A 24,770-nucleotide genomic window follows, 5' to 3' on the forward strand; every position below is an offset into this window, starting at 1 on the left:
TCATCAAGAAATACTTGAAGATAGAAGAGTCTCACTTATATCCACATTACATCTTGGAGGGAAGTAAATGGGAATTTCCTTGTTCTCTGAGAGATGATGCATTTAAGGAGCAGCAGCCCAGGTGAGAAACAAACACAGGGACAATGTGAAAAGACCCTTCCCCTTAGCTCCTTCTTGTTATTTGCCACAGTGGTCCAAAAGGTTCATTCGTAGATGCAAAGAGCTATGCGGTCTCCAGCAGCAACCTAGTTTAACACTCAGTTGACATTTTGTAATATGCAGCAGCAAAAAGCCTTTCAGAAACTTAAAGGTAAGAATCCACTTCATGAGAAGTGAAAGCTTATCTGTTAAAACTTACAGCATACAGCAGTGTTGTCCAAACTTGGCCACTTTAAGATGAGTGGACTTCAACTCCCAGAATTTCCTAGCCAGCCATGCTGGCTGGGGAATTCTGGGAGTTGAAGTCCACTCATCTTAAAGTGGCCAAGTTTGGACAACACTGGCATACAGTAATACATTTGTTAGCCTTTAACATGCCAAAGTATATTTATTTATTTGTTTGGTACGAGTCACTTCTTTGATTTTCTGGAGCTGATTCTTCCTCGCCACAAGTTACCAGGAAAGTGGCTATTCACAAATTTGGCACAAGAATGAAAGTGACAATGGGAACTCTATGATTCACTGCATCTTGTGGTCATCCTCCAAGGCTGCATCTTCTGGAAAGCTGCCCTCCACATTTATGGAGGATCGGTTGCTGTCCTCCATAAATTGAACTTGATTCTCTGCCTATGTAATCTACCTACCGATTAGGGCCAAGTCAAATTTGCATAGAGATGCTTTTCACCATCAAATGGTGGTAAGTGTGAACTGTTCTCTGGAAAGTATACCACTTTTGTTGTGATAGAAGGCAAAGCAGACACAAAGTGAATTCCTCTAGCTTCTATATATTGCTGTTATTCATTTTTCTTTATGCTACAATGTGGAGGACAACCAGATGAATCACTCTGATTCTCCATATCATTAGCAAGGGTGGTAATGGCAACCATTTATGCATGGCAGTTTAAACTACAGCACTTTACATATAAGCTCACTACAGAGGCCTGCATACTTGCTGCATTCTGGTCAGAGATATGACCTTCTCTCCGACTAGAAATAGCTTCTTTGAGTTTGCAGTCCAAACAGCTACTGATCCTTGTGTCAATCACTAGGCCATCACTTTCTCAGATGACCTTTTTTCCCCAAAACCATAAGAACCTTTTAAAATAAATGTACTGAATAAAGGTTGTCCATCTGAAGCATGGGAAGAAATAGAAGAAGAAATCTTGCCCTTTGAGAAATGAGAAAGGAAGCCTCACTGTACAGCAAGGAGCCCCATCTATTAGAGGTAAAGGCCTGTGGTCCTCCATATGTTGCTGAATTGTTACTCCCAATATAATTAGATGGCTGGGGTTCTGAGATGCTGTTCAGCATCATTGAAAGGCCCATAAATTCCTCATTCCTGTCTTCCTCATACCTATGTATGGAATTTGGTCATAGAGAAATGAGGGCTGCACTCTATACTGTACTGCTTGCCTTTCTTAAAAGAAACTACACAGCCATTTTCATCCCAAATGAAATCTGTTAAAAATCCAGAGGACCCCCAAGATGGCAGCAAAGAGGTCTTCCGAAATTTTGAAGGCCAGAACTAGCAGCTTCATTCTCTCCCTTCCAGGACAACTAGGTCCCTCTAAAACTAGCAGAAGCTGATCCTTCTGAGTGAGTGCTAGCTGAGCTGACTCACCTTCACCCATGTTTCCTTCTTCCTCAAGGGCAAAAGGAGAACACAGTATATCACTGAGAGTTACCACACATATTCCCCAGTTAGGAAATTCCTACTGTAGCATCTATGTGTTGGTCCAGGACATGTCATTCCTAACCGGGGAAGGTACAAATGGATCCTGCTAATTCACCTAATCTGCATCTTCCCAGATGGGGCAAAGAATATATAGGGGAACCACTCCATAAATTGCTTCCCACTTCGTCCACCACAGAGTGCTTTTACCTCTACAGGAGGACATGGTTAAATGGAAAGGAGGCTTGTTCCAGACATTACTTCATTAAGTCCCATCTTCTGATACCTCCTGGCTGTTGTGGGTACATGAATTTCTTCCACAGACCAGATCCAGTTCCAGATCTCTGGGATATCTATGTATAAAGAGGTATTCATTCCCATAAAGCCAACATTTTCCAACCAATCTGCTAAATGTCCTCCAAACAAGTTTGCCTTATTTTTCTTCTACTAATCTAGCTGTGAACTCTTAAAATCTGAATTCTCATTTCATTTCCTGATTACAGAATGGAAAAGCCAGTTTTTGTTCCTGATGCACTTAAACAATATATCTTTAGCTATTTGGGAAACAAGCAGCTGTAGCTAGATTTATTGACTCTTTACATTCTGAAACTAACAGGAAGCACCTCCTGCACGTGTGAACCAAGCGTTTGCAGAATCAATCCTGCAGCTGTAGGTAGGAAGCCTTTGTTCTGACGAATGCCAGTTCCTCTGCCTCTGCTTGAAGGAAACCACACATATTTCCTCTAGCGCTGTCTGTTTCCGTTCTTTAATCCTTTTTCTCTCATACAACAAATGTGTAAAAGCAGCCATGTATTCTGCTAGATTGCCTTTTCAAAATGGTGGGTCAAAAAACAAGGCCCACACATTCTCATGTGCTGTTTTTCTCTTTGGCAAATGGTTGGGAAGTCACTGAGATCTGAAACTCCTTTAAGGCAGGAAAAAGCATATTCTCAGAATAGATTATTATTAAATAAAATTATTTTTGCCCTCCTGGGGTATTTAATCTCCTTTAGCTCAGCTGGAAGATGGCTCCCCTCTGAGTGTTGCTGGCAGTGCATTCATTTAGGCCAGAGGATAGGTAATTTTCCACAAACAAAGAACTACATGGGGGTTGATATCAAGGGCCTCATCACTAGCAAGGGCTGGATGACAGCAAAGTGTTAGAGTAAACTATATCTCTTTGCTACCATTTTGTGGTCAACTGGAGTTTTGCAGCCCAGATCTGGTAGTCCAAAATATAATCAGAGAGGAGTTGAGCATGGGTGGCTCATCTTTGATTTAATCCAAGATTGAGTAACCTTATCTTGCTCTTCAGAAAACTTTTCCAGCCTGGTGCCTCCATATGAGTTGGATGTCCCTACCAAGTCTGGGAAGGTTCTTCTTTATGGGGCTTTTTTCTACTTCCCCCAAAGTTTGTGCTTGAGTCTAGACTGTATACAGTGTCCAGTTTACATTTTGTAATAGATCTAAGAACCAGTTTTTAAAAAAAAATAGAGGGAGGGTAAGATTAGCTAAAACTGATGTGAATTGTGGGGTTTTGAAGACAGCTTGTCAGTTTCAACTACTCAATTTTCTTTTTGTATCTCTCTCCCTCTGTGCTTACATCCTGAATCTTTGAATGGACTCTTCTGCCAATCTTGTTTTGTTTGCCCTGTCCTCATTTCTAATTCTAGGTTCTGAAACAATTCCATGGATGCTCCCCATGGCTCATCTTTTCCCTCACTGTTGCCTTTGGAATGGACTCTCATCTTGTGACTTGCAATCATCTCAAATCACACTTCATTCATTTCCCAGATCTTAGTTCTGTTCCTGTACCCACGGAAAAGCAGCCAAAAGCAACGAACATATGTGCTTCAAGCAGAGCTGCAGATAATAATGACATAATTTGCTTATACTGTATATGGGGCTTGTAAATATTGTATTTACCTGGAAAGAAGGTGAGTCTGAGTTTTCAAAAAAGGAGGATAGACAGGCAAAACCTGTGTGGTATCTAGCTTCCCCATCTTATCAACTTGGGTTGCCAACTTCAGCTGAAACCAATCTTGAAGATTCTCTGCTCTCACCTAATAAATGTGTGCTTGTGATGCACTTGGGTATACCGTATGTATGCTTATACGTATGCATGTGTATACCTGTCAGAAGCCATACACCAGGAAAGGACAGGGCCAGGATGGGGAAAAAAAGTATACTCATTGAATTACTGATTAAAATTAATTGCCTGTAAAATGAAGTACCCATTTACAAAATTAAATTTGCATACATCAACTATTCTTTCTCACACAGAGAAATATACAAGTGCAAACTCTTTCCTCCTTCCAGCAGAACAAAAGGGGAAAATTCAGGATTTCTGATGGAGTTAAGGGGAAGAAATAGCCGCCTTTGGGAGCCAAGGAAAGAGAAAGGGGGAGAAATTGGATGGAGATAAGATTAGCCAGGGAGATAATGGGATAAAGAAGCCCAGGTTAGGCATTACAAAAGGGATTCACTTACTTGACCAAGCAAACAGCTTCTCCCAAACAGTATCTAAACTTCAAAAGATCCATCCATCCATCCATCCATCCATCCATCCATCCATCCATCCATCCATCCATCCTCTCTGCCAAATTCACAGGTAATCATTTTGGGGAAAACATAATCTATTGAGTGAATTGCTGGGGAGGGATAAGCCCCAGAATTATGTGCAGGATGGTTATGAGAAATATTCCAGCTATCTGATTTGTTTGGGGTTGGTCTCCAACTAGGAATATCCCAATCCTCTCCATCCACTTCACCCAACTGTGCCCAGAATTACAGTCAGTGCTCATTATTTGCAGTAGTTCTAAGTTGCTGCAAACACTGAGTCAGCAAATACTTAACCATTGCTCCTACGGGAAATACAGGATTAGGTTCCCGCAACCTAATGGTCACACAATGGTTGTGTAGGTCACAACATTTTGTCAACCAATCAAGAGCCCATTTGGTATAGTGGTTAAACACTGGCTAGAAACCAGGAGACTGTGAGTTCTAGTCCCACCTTAGGCACAAAGCCAGCTGGGTGACCTTGGGCCAGTCCCCCTCTCTCAGCCTTTGGAAGGAGGCAAAGGCAAATCACTTCTAAAATCTTGCCAAGAAAACTTCAGGGGTTTGTCCAGGCAGTCTCCAGGAGTCAACACTGACTTGAAGCCACACAACAAAAAACACGACACTGACTTGAAGGCACACCCTTGTTTTATATGTGTTTAAACAGAAACCTTATTTAATATATATTTCAGCAGAAAAATGAGAAAAACGTGGCACTAAATAGACTGCGAAAAGGACACTTGTTTACAGTATGTAATGGTATGTGGGAATTACATTGGGAGACAGGAGGGAGAGCTGCAGACTGGACAATTGGTGTGTAAAAGATGTCTCAGTCCACAAAAGGAGAAGAGGTACGGGAAGCGGTTCAGAAGGGACCCTCCCTAGTTTTCCGGAGAGTAAAAGGAAAGGAGGGGAGAAATACTTTCAGCCTCGCAAGATTCTGTTAAATGTAACCTTACAATAATGGTAGAGCTAGTATTCCTGGTGTGCTTCTTGCCTGGACTACCTCACAGGGCTAACAGAGTATGAGAGCTAAAACAAGAAGGCAGAGCGTTGCCTTGTTCAACCTCAGCTGGGAACGTGTGCATCGGGCGACTCAAATTTTTCACTGCTCTGTGCATGTCCACGAATGACCATGAAAGCACCACAAATATTGATTCTGGGGTTACAAATAAATATTAGTGAGCAGGCAAATTTGCAAATACAGAATCTGTGAATAATGAGGATCAACTGTTTATTTATTTATTTGTTTATTTATTTATCGGATTTGTCACCGCCCATCTCGTTGAACAACTCTGGGCGGTTTACAAAACAATTAAAATCAATTAAAATTACAAAATTACAATAATAAATAAAAAATAAAAAGATCCAAAATAATTGGCAATCACTCAGGGAGCGTCATCGAGGCGCTAGCCACCCCCAGGATTGGGTAAAGTTGTTATCCCCCCACACAAGCTGGCAGAGCCAGGTCTTCAATTTTTTCCGGAAGGCTGGGAGGGTAGGGGCCTGCCGCACCTCTGGGGGGAGAATGTTCCAAAGGGCAGGAGCAGCGGCAGAGAAGGCTCTCCTCCTGGGCCCCACCAGTCGACATTCTCTGGCTGACGGGACTCGCTACACGCCCTTTCTGCCTGACCAGGTGGGACAGGTTGATGTGACGGGGCAAGACGGTCCCTCAGGTAACCTGGACCCATGCCATGTAGGGCTTTAAAGGTATTACTCTTCCCAAGCAAATGCTGCTTGCAGAACAGCCTCCCCATTCTTTCATTTGCCCCTTCCTCAACCTTCTTCCAGGTTTTATTATAAAAATATGGATTGTATGTAAGTGGGTGGGTGGGTAATGGGATCTGTGTTATACTACCAGGGAATTATAGGAGTTTAAACCCGAGTCTGCAGAGTGAGAATTTAAGTCCATATTATTACCCTTTAAGGCTGTGGAGACATCTGCATTCAAGGCACAGTGGGATCTGGAGCACATGGGGGCATGCATATAGCACCTTCACTGGGAGCGTGTTAAAGCACTAGCAACTTTTCCTGAGTTTGCACAGCTGCCCTTTGCAGCTGATGCATCATCCCCGAAAGAGACATGCCTGGTTTAGGGTGTTTCTGATACATGCTATGACTGTGTGAGCTCCAAATTAAATTCTGCCCTTTGAATCTGGATCTCTGCACCCTTCTATTATGGTCTATTCTATATTCACTGGGACTGAAGCTAACAATGATATTCTTACGTTACCTAAAAATTATAATTTCCATAATTAAAAAAATCCCTCCAATTTAAAATTATAATATTAAGCCCACTCAAATGTTCTTTTGTGCTTCAAAAGTCAGCAAATTGGATATTATCATGAATAATTGTTCAACGTAAGCTATAAATATTTTACTCATATGCTCTTAGGGATTTAGAAGTGACAACCCTTCTAGCCACAGCCCTGCATTGGTATTTCAGGTCCAGCTTGGGTTGGGGAGGGATGTATCCATGGAGAGACAGAAGAGGTTAGGGAAGAACTACCTAATCACTTCAGAGAGATGCTTCTAAGGAAATTATGTCTGCAAAGCAAAATTTCACCCAGAAGAGTAATTTTGCAGCCAGAAATTCAACTCCTAGAAATACAACTTTTGAAGTTCTACCTGATATATATTAATCTAATTCTCATTATTCTAGGCCGCTTCTATTATTATATTATTTGTACAGTCAACAATTCAACAGGTCTACAAGCTAGTCATGGTAATTTTCTAGAGGTATAAGTGATGCTTAATTGATGCATACTGGCACAATTCACAGTATTGTGAAATTGCATTTCTATGAATTTCATGACTACTTCTAGAATAGAGCAATAAAGATTCAGAAAATAGTAGGCACGTCATACTGTTATTCTTGCTTATCTGAGTAATATATCTACTCTTACGTATGAAGAATTTCTGATACCCAGTGGGAATATTTCAAGTACCTAGACTTTCTATTGGAACACAGCTCTGCTATTTATCACTCGATTATTTTCTGACTATTCCATTTCCTATGTATGTTCATGCTTACTGTTCTGTTGATCTTTCTGTCCTGTTGGTTCATTAACTCCCCATTTACTATTGTTTCACTGCAAAATGGCTTTTGAAAATGCTTTGGAATGTGAACTGTTCGTATATGAAATCTTATGGTGTATCAACACTGGGAATAACTGCAAAATTGCAACCTTTACAATGGCATGGGGTTTCCATTTCTATTAGAGCAATAGTTATCCCTTGTCCTTTGCTCTCATTGTGTTGATTACCTTTGGTGTGAAAGCATGATAGCTGGAACATAGTGGTTCCCAATTTGGGGGACCCCAAGAGTTTCCCAACTCTTAAGACTCACAGCTCCTGCTCAATAAGCAGGTTTGAGCTGGAACTTGGCAGGTTTTTGCACAGATACGTTTGGTGTACCGATTCCAGCCGTTCCTAGTTCAGGAAGTCCTCTTCACAGTTACTCATGCTCCAGGCATCTTCTGTTTGGATTATGCTGTAATGTGCTGTATGCAGGGTTGCCCTTGAAGAACATTTGGAAGCTACAGCTAGTACAGAACACAGCTGCCTGAGCAGGGATGGGTATACCTTGATATACCTGAATTACCCCACTGTTGAGGAAGCTGCACTGGCTGCAGCTGTCTTCTGGGTACAATTCAAGGTGCTGGCTGTCACCTTTAAGGCCTTACATGGCTCCAGCCTTGTTATCTGAGGGACTGCCTTCTCCTGTATTCATCTGCCTGTCTGCCCAGATCAAACAGGGTCAGCTCCTTCCAGGTCCATCCCAAAGTGACTGGCATCTCATGGAGCCTCAGAAGCAGGCTTCTTCAGTAGCTGCCCCCACACTTTGGAACTCCTTCCCCCTGGAGATTTGGCCAGTTCTGACCCTCCTGGGCTTTAAGAATGCTGTTATGACTCATCTGTTCCATCAGGATGAGTTCCACAGCACAGGAGATGCTCCGATTGGAAGTGGGGATCACCAGGGCACACCCTCTGGCCTTTCTGGTTCCATCTTTGGATTTTGATCTCTTTTTAATGTGAGCTTCTTTTTCTCTTATGGATGCTTTTATCTTATGATGAGATTCTTAGCTGCATAAAATGAGGTCAATAAATAAACTCCAAAGATACCCTCCCACCCTTCCTTGATCCTTCTGTTCTTTAACTGGGAAGTAGCATTTACAATCCTACTGTTGTGGCTTCAGTGACAGGAGCCAACTGCTACCATCAATGCTGACAAATTACTAATTACTTTTCTTATTCTATCTGTAGAGTTGCTATTGTAGGGGGATTTTGCTTTCTATGCATGCATTAGATGTAATAAATTTAAATAATAAATAAATAACAGGTGTATATAAGGTGACTGTGGTAGTTGTACCTTTTCTGCCTCTGCCCCATCTCAGGCTGGACATGAAATATTAGTGCAAAGGGTGGCCTCAGGAATTATCACTTTTAAATCCACAATAACATATCAGCTAAAAAAACACTGCATTCACCATTTGTGTTGTGAGGTTACTAAATTCTTAATTTCCTATTTGCTGTCCTTAAAAGCACACGTAGAAAACAGAATGAGATTAATACCATCACCTTAAATAGAAGTGGGTTTTTTAATTAATGAAAATGAATGTGCAGAATTCACCAATCTGGGAATAAATAATGCATTCTGGATTCTGGTTTCTCTCAGAAGATGCCAGACTTCCTCTCTGAACACGCCAAGTTGATAGTTTCCAGAAGCAAATTGTCTGAACTAGAAGCAGTCTGAGGTGTTTTGAATTAAGTGTTTATGGACAAACCAAGTGTATCCAGAGGTTACACATCCTTGAAACACTTCAAACTGCTTCTAGTTCAGAAGATTAACTTCTGGAAACCACCAAACCACTCCTAAATGGGATGGTCTGGAGGAAAATGTAATGTTCTCCAGAATCTTCCATTCCTCAGATCTAAAAAGGTTTGCACATTTCTACTTTGAATTAAGTGCTTTTTCAATTAGAAACGTAAGTTCTTTATAAAATACAAAGCATATTCTGTCTATCCTATGTAAAACCTGTTAAAAAGATACATTGAGGCTGATCTGGGTGAAAGCATTGGTGCACGCTTTGAGTGTTTTGCACATTTGAGAAAGAAACAGCCATACAACTCTTCCCCCCTCAAAAGTATGGCAGCTTGTGAATTAATAGACTTTTGGGGGCTCTCATGAAAAAGTAGGCAGTAATATAATGTGCCTGGAATAGACTCCTATGTAGTCATGCAAACAAGGCCAACTCAGCATTTGTCAGATGTGTTAGAGTACAAGGTCTATCATCCTCAGCTAGCACCGGAGCAGCAGTCTCATAAGATTAGGTTGTGGGAGATTGGCCTGGGTTCTGATTTCTCCTTGAAGGAGTAGTTCAAGTTTCAGTTGATACCAAGTGGCAGATATTGTTGCTGAAAATAGGTCCAGAGGATTGGTTGCCTAATAATTTTTTCATGCTTGAGAGCGTTCTTCTTCTCCACCGGCTCGATTTACAGTCACCTGGAACTGCCTGATTTTCTCTCTGAAGGCAGGTATAGGTTACCCGAGTTGCACAGCTACAGTTTAGTGTAACAGACTCTTGTAATGCTTAAAGCAACCAAATGAACTCTGTAACTGATACACACCCCAGGGATGGTTTTTCCAAGCATGCAGCATGACAAGCTGGGTCTGGTGTCCCATTTGGATCTCCATCTTGCAATGGAAATCTGGCCCAAAGACTTAAAAGGACAGGAGAAATAGAGGAATGGCATTCTTGGTTCTCTGCCACTGAGGAGTGTTCCTACCTTGGCAATGTTTCTGTCTCTGCATGGCTGCACATTAAAAAGGGCCCACTGGCCACAAGAAGGAGTAAACTAATCCAAGCAGGAAGCAGGTCATTACCCCTTCTGACTTCTCTGACCACAAAAACTGTTTGCATTATAATCTGATAGTAGAATCAGTTATGATACAGAGCATTAAACTACATACACACAACTTCACCCTTCATCTTCCTCCACCACCACTTTGGGTTGCTCCAGCTGGCCAATGGAGGAAGAGCTAAAATGGCAGCTCAATGGCACCCCCTCTCCCTTTTTTGTTCTTCCCTCACTGTGAGGAACAAAAAATGTTTAAAACCCCAGCTGGCCACTGAGTGGGGGAAGCAGCAGAACCCCATTTTGGAGCAGTTTGGGGGCGAGGGTGAGGGCCACAAAGTGCAAGTTCTCTGCCATCTGATGAGAGAAGGGGAAATTCCAGGCTTTGGGGAGCAGGACCAATCAATGGGAAATCACCCACCCCACAGCTCAAGAGAAAATGCACAAAATTGTCTTTGCAGCATTTCCCTGGAAGAGCTGGTCTGGTCTAGCCACCTCAAAATAATAACTGTGCACACTACTTATGCAGCACATTTCATGCACTTAGGAGAACTGAATCTATATGACTTCACTTATGGTGATTGTGATCTGCAAGCAGATCCATACTTTCCTTGGAATACGATGGGGCTTACTTCTGAGGAAACAGATATAGGACCCCAGTGCTTATTTATTAAGTTGTTTGATTGTTCCCAGTCCAGGTTATCCAAACAAAAGTCAGGAACACCTTTTGCAAGAAGATACTGGCATGGCCTCAGATTAAGCACTGTGTAGATGTTGTTTCTGTCTTTCTGTCCTGTTACAGACCTCTCAGTCTCCACAGAGTTAGCCAGGGATCAGGTTCCTTTTGCAGACATGGAACACAAAACCTGTATTTTCTCTCCTCCCTCAGGAATGTGGAAAGGTTGGACCAGACTGTGTCACATGAGCTATACTGAAGATGGGTTCCCTCAGAATGGACTTTGCATCTGGGACTGAGTCAGCCCAGGGGCCCACCTGCTGGCTTAGCAAGGAAAGTGCAGCACAGGTAACCAGAAGGTGGTGGTGCATCCCCATGCAGGATTACAATGGCTGTAGGGACAATATCCTGAAAGAAGGCAATAGGATGTACAAGGCTTCAAAGCTGTGATTCACAATGTGTATGAGCTGGGAAGAAAGTGGAGTGGTGTGACTCTGCATGCATGCACACGTAGAGATAGCCGCAAGCAGCTTCCAAAGCAGCTGTGAGAGCCTTGCAAACAACAGTTTACCAAGAGGTGCTTTGTATTTTATGTATGTATGTATGTATGTATGTATGTATGTATGTATGTATGTATTTAAATTTGTATGGCTGCCCATCTCAAACCAGTGACTCTGGGCAGCAAACAATCATAAAAACAATTAAAAGAGTTAAAACACAATACAAAAAAGAAATTAAATACAGATAACAGCCAGGAGATATTATAATCCGTCAGTGTCAACATAACCAGGAAATGGGGCCCTTCACACACTCAGGACCCCACTCCTGGGTACATAGCCAGGTCTTCAAGGCCTCCCGAAAGGCCAGCAGGGTCGAGGCCATCCTAATCTCAGGAAGGAGGATGTTCCAGAGAGCAGGCGCCACAGCAGAAAAGGCATGTCTCCTGGTCCGCGCCAGCCAACATTCCTTGGCTGACGGGACTCAGAGCATGCCCATCCTGCCGGACCAGATTGGATGGGTAGAAGCAACTGGGAGAAGATGGCGTGCAAGAAGCTCCCATGCCCTTCTTTCACAGGATTTGCACAGTGCTGTAAGGCAGTTACCTGATTTGGTACAGGCTTAAGGTTTGGAGTAAGCACATTAAGTCCTGTAGGACAAAGAGCCAAGATTTAAGGGTAGCCTAATTCTTTATACTGTCAGTGTTGAATCATTCCAGAACATTGGAGTTGCAGCATAGATGACTTGAATTACTTGGGTTTTGACAACTGGACATGCTGGCTGGCCCATATGGGAACTGCAGTCAAAGGCATCTGGAAAGCACTAAGTTTCTATATAATCCATAATATGTGTGAGAGTGGTAACTCAAACAGTGTGCATACAAGGGCCTGTTTCAATGCTTTTGCATAAGGTAATAAATGCACAAGGACTAAGCTGCCTTGCCAAATCTAATCCCAGTTAGTGTGAAAGCTAGACTGAAATGGGTTGCCAGACCTGGGAGCAGGGTAGGGAAGAGCACAGAATGTGTTTGTGCTAAAGCTCCAGCCAGCTCTATCAGTTTATCAAGAAAAATGAAAGGCACTTATAAACAGGGCCTTTTCATTTCAATCACTGCATCCGTGTTCTCCAAAGCCACGACTGCTTCCAGCATTTCTGGAGTCTACAAGTCACCGGTGCCCAACTCCAAATGTGTGGCTAAAGTACTGAGAGGATTAAAAACACACTGCTCAAATATGTTTCAGGAAAGGGCGCAGCGCTAATCAAAAGGCAGCCATTTGACAGCACGCCAAGAGGAAATCTATGCAATGTGAGCACACAATCAACGCAAGCATCCTTTTCTCTATCCAGGGATTTTTCACAGAATTCTTCTGGCTTCCTCCCTTCAGTGCGAGAGAAAAGACACCCCATTATCCAAAGCAGAGTAATTCAGTTTAAATGCAACAGACTGTATGCATTGGCGCATAGTTGAAATCCCGTGGAGGAGTGATTTGGAGCGGGTGAAAGGAAATGGTATGCAATGCAAAGGCTGACAGTGCCCGTCTCTCTCCCCCCACCTCGCATAGCCCATTCTGGGCAATGCCTTTTTCATTTCGAAAAAAGCATCTACGTCCATAATGCACACTTGTGTATGAGGCCCAGTCTGATGCTCACATGGCTGGTTTTCCGAAGTATGCCTTGTGGGAATGAAATGCGTTGTATTTGTTTATGATGTCATTCTAATTTCCCCAGAACGAAACTTTTCAGAGGAAATGATTCCCAACCCAAAGGAACCCTGGAGGACAAGCCAAACTCTGGATTGGGGGTGGGGGCGGAGAGGGATTTGGCCTTTAAGAGTAGCTTGGCCAGCAGAAATCAATAGCTGAAGCTTTCCACAGCGGGGAGTGAAAAGCGCAAAGATCTCAAGCCTGCAGATTAAGCCACCCTTAAAGGCACAGCACCAAAGCAGAGCTGCACAGTCAGTCTTTTTAACAGGGGGGCCCTTTCCCAGTACAGAGCGTATTCGCTGCTACTTCTCCTGTTTCAGTCTCCATATGTCGGAGTTAAAGACAGCGACTCCTCACACCCATGACTGAGTTTTGTAATGCATTCTAAAACCTTTCCGCCGTTCAAGATGGCAGATATAAATCAAAATGGAAATATATAACATCAATCGGAAACTAGTGCAACAATCCAAAATTTAAAAAACACCACCACCACACAGGCTGTGCTCCCACAGCAGGCCAAACCATTCAAAATTCATGGCTGCATTTACACAACATGCTAGGTGTGGTGACTTTTAACATTGGTTGTTGTTTTGGAGCAAAGCTTTTAGCATGAATCCAGGCCATTGGATTAGTTTATGATTCAATGTGTTACTCAGAAATAGAAAATGGGTTAATTCAGTGTCCAGGCTGCACGAACAAGCTGTTTTACTGACCAGACAAAAATGTCCAGATCAGCTGATCTAAGATCAAATGAGAAAGTTATGCACGTATTATTACCCGTTATCACAGACAATGGTTATAAACTCTCCTCTTTACAGCCATGAATAGCAGTTATATTTCATTATCAGTTCTATGTGGATTTGTGCAAAGTAATTTTCCCTAACCTTGAGAACTAGGATACTTTTCATAATGAAGTACCTGTTTGCTTTGCAGGTACTTCCTTACCTGAATCAAGTCTACTCAGTATCATCAGAGAAATTATCTGATGGATGGGGAGATACTGAGAGCAAAGGGCCATTTTGCCCCTATGCTAGACTGCTGATACATCTGAAAGAAATAACATTGATTACTTATAGTTTATCCCCCTTCTGCTAACTGCTTTAGCACATCACCCTCCCTTCCCTGACGTACCTGGACTTTTACAGTTACCTACGAACAAAGGTAACTAACCCAGCTCTCTTCTGCAACAAGAAGCATCAGGTTCAGCTGGATGGAGTGGAAACCCATAAAACCTATCAAGAAACTGGCACAGATACAAAAACATATCATTTTTCTAATCAAATGCAAACAACATGACATTGTTCCTATAGGACCAAAAGCAAAGAACCGTCTACGGCAGTGATGGTGAATCTATGAGACGCGTATCAAAGGGGACACGCCATGACGTTTTGGGAGACACACCAGCATTCACCAGCATTCAGCAACTATTCTCCCTGTTTGAGTTACCAAAGAAACTGAGTTTGTTTTACTCATGTTTCATTTTTGTAATTATTTGACGTTTCTTTATATCATACATAGCACCACACATGATTGCACTGTATTTTTTAAAATAAATGAATATGTAAATAATTGTTTCTCTTTTGTGTGTGTGTGTGAGACATGCCAGCAGAGTCAAGTGAGGCATTTTCTGAATTTTTGACACACTGAACCCAAAGGTTTTGCCATCACTAGTCTACCATCTACAAACTGCACAGACTACAGCCAAAGATTACAGGTGGTCCTTGGGTTACAACCACTTGTTCAGCGACCATTCAAACTTGTCGCAGTGCTGAATAAGGGGGACTTATGACAGGTCCTTGGAGTTCCAGCAGTTGCAGCATCCCCACAGTCATGTGATCATAATTTCTGACATTCTTTGCTGGCTTCCCACAAGCAGTCAATGGGGAAACTGGCAGGAAGTTGGAAGTCACAATCACGTGAGGTCCTCGCTTAACAACCTGTGCAGTCCTCGCTTAATGATGGCAACCAGGACTGCTGGCACTTAGCAACGCGGTCACATGATGTCGCGTTTTATAACCGTGATGCTTAGCAACAGCAGTTCCAGTTCCAATTGCTCTCATAACCTGAGGATTACTTGTATGCTATGTTCTCTCCAAGAAACCATCTAATTGGCATCTTTTACCATGAGCAAAAGCTAATCACCAATGCCATCTCTATCCTGGAACTTCAACTACATCAGGACTTTGCCAGGGCAAGACAATGAACCTACACTACAGAACTCACCTCCTTGAAGAAAAAGAAAGAAAACAAATGTCCAAACTTCTACAAGCATCTGCTCAGTAAAATGATTCCCTACAATATTGTGAATCTTTGCAGCCACACACTCAGCCAAACTGAAGAGTCCATTCTGGCACAAGGCTTATCCTTTGCCCTGCTAAACCCACACAAAATATGCAACTCAGTGGGGACCTTGAAACATTTTTTCACTGCTTGAGACTTAAGGAATACTTTCAAAACAAGGAACAAAACACAGACACACAGTCATCAACCCAACACACCCTGGAACAACATACAATTATAGATCACACTAAATCCCAAATGCATTACAAACAAAACAAAACACCCTACTGCATGGATGCCCACAGCTGGATGCAATACTGAATTGGATTTTTATATTGGATGCTTTTGCCGACAAGATTTTAAAAAAAACTCCCTTTACACAACAATTTCAACAGAGCAGATCAAGATGCCACCTGAGGCCTCAAGAAAATAACAATGACATCATAATCAAACAAGCTGACAAAGGAGGGACAGTTGTCGTCATGAATAAGATGGATTACATCAACAAAGCAGAGAAGCAACTCTCCAACACCATATTCTACCAACTTCTATCACCAGATTCCACAGTAACATATCTACGCAATCTGATGAAAAAAAGTCCTAAAGACATACAGGATCGCATCTACATGGAAATACTCTGGAAACACCCCAGGAGTCCGATCAGGCATCTTTTACCTTCTTCCCAAAATATACAAACAGGGCAACAGCCACCCCATTGTCTCAAGCATCAGAACAATCACAATTTCATCAGGCTTCATGGACTCTGCTCAGACCTTATGCTACCAGCATTCCCAGCTACATAAGAAACACCACAGACTTCCTGAGAAAATTGAACTCCACAGGCAATCTCTCTAATAACACCATTTTAGCCCCCATGGATGCTGAGCCACTATATACCAACATTCCCCACGAACACGAATTTCAAGCCATCAAGAACATCATCACTGATGCCTAAACAGCTCATCTTGCCACCAGACTGTGTGACTTTGTACTTGCCCATAACTATTTCACTTTTGCACCTACATCACAAAGCCATGAACATACACACATGGCTCCACAATATGCCAACATCTTCAGGGCTGACTTAGAACAATGCTTTCTTAACTCTCACCTCCTGAACACTTCTTTTGCCTGAGATTCATTGATGACATTTTTATCATCTGGACCCACAGAAATGAATTTCTTGTCAAATTCCATCATGACTTCCACCAGCATGACTTCCACATTAATAAACGTGACTTCCACCAGCATGACTTCCACCATGACTTCATTAATAACATGAACCTCAGGCTAGACCTACCTGCTAAACAAGTCCACTTCCTTGATGAAAAACACATAATGGACACATAATCACCATTATGCAGGAAACGTACAGATTGCCATGCATATCTGCATGCTTCCAGCTTCCATCCAGAACATACCACTAAATTTATCATCTATCATCTATAACTATGCTCTACGCTAGGACTACGTTTGTTCTAACCCACTTCACAGAGATGCTTAACTGGTGAAATTAAACCAGGCATTCAGGAGACTACACTACCCACCCAACAAGATCAATAGACAAATAAATAGAGCCAGATCAATTCCCAGGCAGGACCTATTAAAAGACAGACCACAGAAACAGAACAACAAAACACCACTGGTTGTCATTTACAGCTTACAGCTCAAACCACTGAAATGCATTATTAATGAGCTTCAGCCCATACTGGACAATGACACTACACTTTCTCAGGAACTGGGTGGCATACCCATACAGTACTTGCACACAGACAACTGTCCAACCTGAAACAGATTCTCACAAGCAACAAGAAACAACAGGATAATGATGCCAACACAGGAATCAGACCCTGCAACAAACCAAGATGTCTACTTTGCCCCCACATCTACACCAGCAGTTCTATCACAGGCGCCAACAAGTGTACACACAAGAATAAAGGCACCCACACATGGTCTTCCTCCAAAGTGATATATCCCATCATCTGCCAGTAATACCCCTCTGCATTTTACATAGGAGAAATGAGACAAACTGTGCAAAAGAATTAATGGACCCAAGTTTGACACTGAGATTCACAACAAGGACAAAGTAATATCAGAGCATTTCAACCTGTCAGGACACTCCATAGCAGAACTCAAAGGGGCTGTTTTGGAAAAGTGGGGCTTTAAAAGCACCATTGAGCGAGAAATTGCTGAACTCACATACATCAAAAGGCTTAGGCAATCTCAGAAGGTCTCAACGAACATAATGGGTTTTTAATGCATTACAATAGTTAATTGATATGGTACTTGCAATCTGTTTCACATGTAACCTGCATCTGCATAACCAACCTATCTTTCCCTCCCTTCCCCCCCCCATCTTCCACCCACCTCACCTCATTTAAATCCTACATCAGTCTACCACTCTATGCATCTGGTAAAGTGAGCTGCAGCTAACAAAGGCTGATGTCTTTTAATATCATTTCTTAGTTGGAAAAGGCGCTACCAGACTCCTTCTGATTTTCTACCCACAAAGAGTACTCCGTTTCATCCATCCGATGAAGTGAGCTGTAGTTCTCAAAAGCTGATGCCTTCCAATAACATTTGTTAGTCTGAAAAGAAGCCACCAGATTCCTGCTTTTTGGCTATCCCAGACTAATATGGCTCTCCTCCTACAAGGTCTACTCACAAAGGGGAGTTTTTGTAAAAGAGTTTTGAATAGGAACATGTTGGAAATGTAATATTTGCTTGCCAAGACTCCCCCCCCCCCCAAAATGAAGGGTAAGGAGATGAGAGCCAACAAGTGGTGAGGAAGATATACTACACATCATTTGCAACCAACCATGAGAAAGAAGTTATGTGGAAGAGAAGATTTGTAAAAAGGAATATTTTAGTTGCCTTTCAGCTACAGAGGTTATTTTTCTACCCATTTGTCACAGGCAGATGTCAGTGAGCCTATAGAAGAAAGGCAGGACACAAATAATAACAGCAGTTTGTTGGTATTAAAATTGCTCTGGCTTCATGAACAGTAGCTTTCTATCAAGGGACTACGAAGTCCACCCATATGAAAAAAACACTTCTCTTGAGGAAGAGGAAGACAACTGCTTATTTACTACCATTCATGGGAAATCATCATCCAGCCAATTTCTGGCCCTATATACCTCAAACTGATTTTACCAAACTCTCCCATGAACTGATGGGCTGTTTCTTTAGGTATCCTTTGTCTACCACCAACCATACATCTGTCACTCAAATCACAAGTGCTTTCGGGATTGACTATAATTGTAGATTATTGTAGGAGATTAGAATTTACAATTTGTGCAGATGCTATAAAATACCTGGGTTTACTACTTTCTCAAAGATTTTCATAATGTATTCAATTAAGTAAGTCCAAATGTATAGATGGAGTTTCAACAGATATAATTGGATGGTTACAGTTCCCATTAAATCTTTTGGGTATGATTAATGTTATTAAAAGGAATATTACATTGAGGTTAATACACATCTTAAGAGGGATTTCAATGTTAATTTCCGTTAGATATTTCACACAAATAAATATGTTAATGAGAAAATTTCTGTGGCAGGCTAAACATCCTAAAATATCTCTGACTAAATTGTGCCTACTTTATAAGGATGGTAGCTTGAACCTACCAGTTTTTCACCTATATAACCACTATATTTTGGGGAAAATATGTTTATTACTTTCCTCTTTGGGCCCATTTGAGAACAACTGTGTTTTAAGGTCCAGGTATACTAAACTGGGATCTTTGTTTCATGCTTTGAAAGCTACTAGGCCTATCTGGCTATTAATAAATAAGTGATTACATTTTGATCCCAAATCACATGAGAAGTTGACACTGTGGTACAGTATAACTCAAATTTAACAGTAGCAGAAAAGATGTTCTATTGGAATGTTTGGCTAAACAAAGGATTAATACTTTAAATCTGGCTTTAATTTTAATACTGAATATAAGTTTTGTTGGTCAATGACCAAAATAAATGGTGATGATGATGATGATGATGATGATACTTTAAATCAGTTGATTTTTGAATGGTTGTTTTAAAGATTTTGAGATTTTGTGTTTTGTGTTTGACTTACCACTGATATATGCTTGGCTCACTCTATCTATCTATCTATCTATCTATCTATCTATCTATCTATCTATCTATCTATCTATCCATCCATCCATCCATCCATCCATCCATCCATCCATCCATCCATCCATCCTGGATGGCATACTGATTTAGTTTCTCTAAGAGATGCTATGTTTGAACAGAAACTAATAATTCGAATGTGAAATATACTTCCTATGATTTAAAAGTAAATTCATCAAAAAATATTATTGGGGTCTATTGGACCCCTCAAAGAATGTTTATAAAGGGATGGACATTAGATTTCTTATGTTGATGATGTAAGAACTTTGAAGATTCTTTTTACTCACATCATTTAGTCTTGTTCTATTACAGTTCTTGTTTGGTTTCAATTCAATATATATGTTGACATAACTTTGAGAAGAAATATTACATTTAAAGATCTCAATGTAATGCTGAATTATATTCCTAAAACACAGTATTTGTCATCTCATGAAGAGTGTTGGCTGGGATAAGGCAAAGAGAATAATCCTACTTAACTGGAAAGAAAGTCATTCTCCTGAATTTAAAGAATGATCCAGGATATGAGTTTATTTTTAAAAAGTCTTTGCTTTTAAAAATGAGAAGATGCCACAGTACATTGCTAAATGATCCAGATTTAATGGCAAGGTTAACAATAGCATTAGTTCTGTATAGGCTTTTATAGCTATTATATGGAACTTTTTAGCTGTTCTTTTGGGTCGGGGTGGAGTTTTGTTTAGCTCATTTAATCACAATAATGTATTTAGGATCTTTTTTCCTCACCTTATAATAACTGTTCAGTTTACATTTTTTTCTTTTATCTTTCATTATTTTAACAAATAAAATTAATTTAAAAATTAAAATCACAAGTGAGGGTATGCATGTCATTTTGCTTTTCAGTGTGTCCTTTCTTTAGAAGGAAGAAGAGAAGGACTTGGTTATTTATTATCCTTCTATATTCACTTTGTGGGGGTTTTTTTAATCTGTTCATTAAGATGAAATACAAAAGCAACTTGTGAAAGAAGTATGCACCTGTGTGTGTGTGTGTGTGTGTGTGTGTATTAACAGAAGGACCACATTCAACTCAAGATGATACAATCAACTTTACTTACAGGCCACAATCAGGATGTGTGATATGAACAAATCCTAGCAGGAAACTTCCTTGTAATAACAAAAGTTGGAGACAAGTTTTTAAATATTTAAATAGGTACAGAAAACAGAATGCCTCCCTACATCAGAACAGGGAACCTAGTGAAAAGCTAGGTAAATGAGTTAGTCTGTGATGGCTTGTAAAGCATGGGTTGCTTGGAGGCTGTCAAATTTTATTTTCTCGGCTGACTGCAGAGTAGAGGTACAGAAGCCATGACTCCCTAAGCCAGTCTTCCCTAACCTGGTTGCCTCCAGAAGTGTTTATTATCACTCCCACATTCCCAGCCACTGGAGAAGGCGGCACCAGCAGCCACGTGAGACAGAAAGGCTGGTAGATCAGACTCTTTTACCTTCACTAAATTGTTCCTTTATCTATATTCGGTCCACAGAACACATCAGATGCTCATTATCGCACTGTCCTGAAGCTGCATAAAAGGGTACACAGAAATATATTTTTAAAAAGCAAAAGTTGCACTATACTTTCCTCTAGCAATGTCTGTACTAAAAAATACTTTTAAAAAATGATTGTTGATGATGAATGAACTGAATGATGCATTTACTCAACTGTCTTGTCCCTCCCCCGGCTTCCTTCTTATTTTTGAAATGTGTCAATGTACATTAAAGTAAAAAACAAAACCCAGAATCCCATTGAAAAAGCAATGTCGGGAGGAGCAGATTATTTTATTAATACCACTGGTTTCAGCTCAACTGTGCAATCCTACCTTCTGCTGTACTTATACAGCACCTGTTTTTTCCCTGAGTTGAGTCTGGAGATGAAGATGGTACATTAGAGCAAAACAGAGCAGCTGCGTCCACAAAACCTGCTAAAATGTGATTGGCTAATTTGTGGCTCCGTGTGGCATGTGAATCGAGGTTTGGTGTGTTGTGTGAACCCAGGGAACTGGGATAATTCAGTAACTCCTGCTTCAGTTAAACATGGATTATCTTGTTATGCAAACAGCCAGGGAGTGCAACTTCAGGACAGACTTGCTACTCCACTGATGTATGTCTGCAATCGATCACTACAATGCCAATAATGTTCCTTTTGTTGCATGCATTCACATCTAAACTATTAATCAGCAATAACTTACTTCAGCAGTACTTTAATTCTCCCCACTATATTAGGGTGATCACATCTTCCGCAACCATTAATACTTGTATAAAATAAAAGATTTCAGTAAGTGTCACTTTCTGAACTCTATCATTTTATGTTAGCTGGAACTCTCTCTTTTATACAGCTCTTAAAAGAATAGGTGCCCTGCTCTCTTTTTGCTTCTGGCTTCCCTGGTAAGAATAATCATGAAGATGAGATCAGAGACAATTTCCAGAGCAGTAGGTCCAGATGTTGTGCACTGGCTATTGTAACTGTCCTTTAGGTAATTTTGGAAGAACAACTGCCTCCTTTTGCTGTAATCCTTGTTTAGCAACTTCCTCGTTTAGCAACCATTCAGAGTTCAATGTGAACAGGTCTGTAAAGCAAAGGAAGGCTGAAGTAAGACCATTAGCACAGTCATGGTTTCACTTAGTGACCACTTTGTTGCCGGTCCCAATTGTGGTCGCTAAACAAGGACTACCTATAACAACATTTACCAGCAAGTTAAAAGATTATTGACAAACTTTTATATGTTGTGGGAAGTCACTTCCGGTGAGGAATGGCGAACTGACACCCTGTGCTTGGTGGTAGACATTGCGGCTGAAAGGCAGCTGGATGCAGGATCCAGACTATCAATAATTCTCTCGGGATAAAAGAGAGATCTTGAGATTACCCTCATGCATTCTGGATAGTTTTTTTGGGGTTTTTTGGTGAGTTGACAGCAGATACTGATGTTTTTGCAGTCACTTGTAATCAGCTGGGAGTTGTGGGTTTCATCATGCTCTGAGCCGTTAATGTAGCCTTTTCATGGTCTCAAAGTTCAACCAAACCTCATCTTTTTAACCACCTTGTAGTTTACTTTTTTTCTTACTGTTTCTTTAAGATTGAAAAACCTTCGGAACTGTAAGTTGGGCATTTGCTGGGTGAGTCTCTCTTCAATCTGTTTAAAAAGAAAGAAAATTACATGTCCCCAGCTTTGTAAGATCTTTATTTTTTTGCGATATATAACAAAAGGGGGAGTATAGTGTTGTTTTTTGAAAATTGTTAAATGCTAAGGATTTGGATGAAATTGATTTAAAGGAAGACTTTGAAGTTAATTAAAAAGATCCTCTTGTGTGGGAAAAAAATGTCATGTTTATATTTCGACCTGATAACAAAGTTTTGAAGGTTAATCACTAGAAAGCACCAGATGGCTATTTTAAAGGAAATGTTTTATAAGCTGGCTGAAGAAATGCAAGGGCTATTTAACCCTATATCGGAACCAAAAGTTGTTACTGAAGAGAAACAAGTCACTTGGAAGATAACTGAAATGGACTTTAAAGTGGTCTTAAAACTCATAACCTGTAAGAAAGAGATGGAAATATTGGATTTACAAATGGAATGGATCATTTAAAAACTAAAAAAGATATACAAATAATGTATCAAAAGAGGGATGTGGATTACCCATTTAAATTGAAATATTAGAGAATTACTGGAGTGGCTACATTGAAATTACATATGGACTTTGATAAAGATGACAAGGATTTTGAGAAAAGAGACAAGGATAGTAGAAGAAAGCAGATGTTAGAACTTTATCCATGAGATTCAAGCACTGATGGGAGAAAAAGAAAAATACAAAATTGATTTATTTGGTTATGGTTAAATAATGGGTTACTACCTCTGGTGATGTTTAATGGATACTTTGACTGGACAGGGTTGTTTTTTTTTTGGAAATGTTCACTAGGATTAAGGATTAGTTTGTAATATCTGTTACTATTTTTGGTATATAAATAAGGGATTATTATTTCTGGTAATGTTTAACAGTTTTTATTTTTCTGTAATGTTTAATTCTTAATTGGGATTAATAATGGGTTGCTATTTCTGGGGGTGATTAATGGTTATTTTTTATCCCTTTTTAATGTTTAATTGTTAATTGGGATTAGATTTTGATTAATATGAGAGGGATTAGGGGGATTATGTTTAAATGGAAAGGGGAACTAAATGTTTATGTTGTTAGTTATGTCTGTTAATTTTTACACCTTTTGTTGATTAATAAGGAGAGCTGAGGATTTAGAGATGGTTCTATAGAAAATGGGGTGAAGTATGGAATGAAGATGCATTTGGTAGTATTTTAAGAGACAATGATAAATTGTTAATGTCTACACTTACTGGGGATAAAGGGGGAACTTTCTTCTTATTTTGGGGGGGGGTTTCTCTGCACTTTCTTAATATATTTTTTTCTTCTTTTAATGTATTTTTATATTAGGTTCTTGTATTAGTTTTATCTGTTTTATATCATCTTTAATACAATTATTGGAAAAAAAAGACAAACTTTTATATGTTGCAGTGACTTAACAGTCCTCCTAGAGAATAGACCAGAATGCCTGTTTTCCTTCTTGAAATGAATCCTTACCATAAGCTCTTTTTATATGAGAGATTGTTCACTAGCCAAACCTTTTGTCATTCGACTGATTCAGCTGGTAGATTGAGCTACTGGATACATTTCTGATTTTCTGGCTAGACCTCTGACATCAGAGATGCAGTACATTACTTGATTGTGCAAAACAGCTATCAATCTCCTTTAAGTATAATTAGCTTCTTCTTGTTTGCATTGTTCTGGGTTGTTTTCAACTTATGTTGCCCAGAGTTGCTATAAGTAGGATGACCTATACATTTATCAAAACCAATAAATAAAATTAAAATAAATAAAAATTAAAAACTTTATAAAAATAAGTAAACAAACATAAATAAGAGATTAGCTTTCCTTTATTTCCATTTTCTATAAAATTACAAGACCATTTCTAAAAAGAACTTAGGAAAAGCTTCAGCGATAGCTTCTAAATGGGAGATAAAGATGCTGTTTCTCCAAATATACCCTGTGCAAAACTCATTTGTTTTGAAACCTACTGATTTTATTGTTTTTATTCAGAATTTTAAATGATTGTTGCCTTCCTTTGTTCATCCTATTCTTTCTTTTCCCAAGTAAGTTCCTTTATAAATCTAGAGGTCTGGCTGTATTGTTAAATTTCTCATTAAAATCTTCCTCACATACAA

At 40.2% G+C, this 24,770-nt stretch overlaps 1 protein-coding gene across 5 annotated transcripts in view; it reads right to left on the reverse strand.

The window, feature by feature from the left end:
* Positions 1 to 24,770, reverse strand: part of FSCN2 (fascin actin-bundling protein 2, retinal) — a 63,714-nt gene that overhangs the window by 29,716 nt on the left and 9,228 nt on the right. For 2 of the 5 annotated variants that reach the window (XM_088138361.1, XM_088138358.1), the window contains exon 2: positions 14,258 to 14,369. The exons of 2 other annotated variants lie outside the window; for them this stretch is intronic. The gene's annotated coding sequence lies outside the window, so the exon portion shown is untranslated. Of the gene's footprint in view, positions 1 to 14,071; positions 14,174 to 14,257; positions 14,370 to 24,770 lie in introns of all 5 variants that reach the window. One more of the 5 variants, XM_088138359.1, reaches the window with a different exon arrangement.

Source organism: Python bivittatus, unplaced genomic scaffold, assembly GCF_059951505.1.
Source record: "Python bivittatus isolate LINGU-HERP-01145 unplaced genomic scaffold, Pbiv_v1 ctg000220_np1212, whole genome shotgun sequence".
Taxonomy (NCBI): Eukaryota; Metazoa; Chordata; class Lepidosauria; order Squamata; family Pythonidae; genus Python; species Python bivittatus.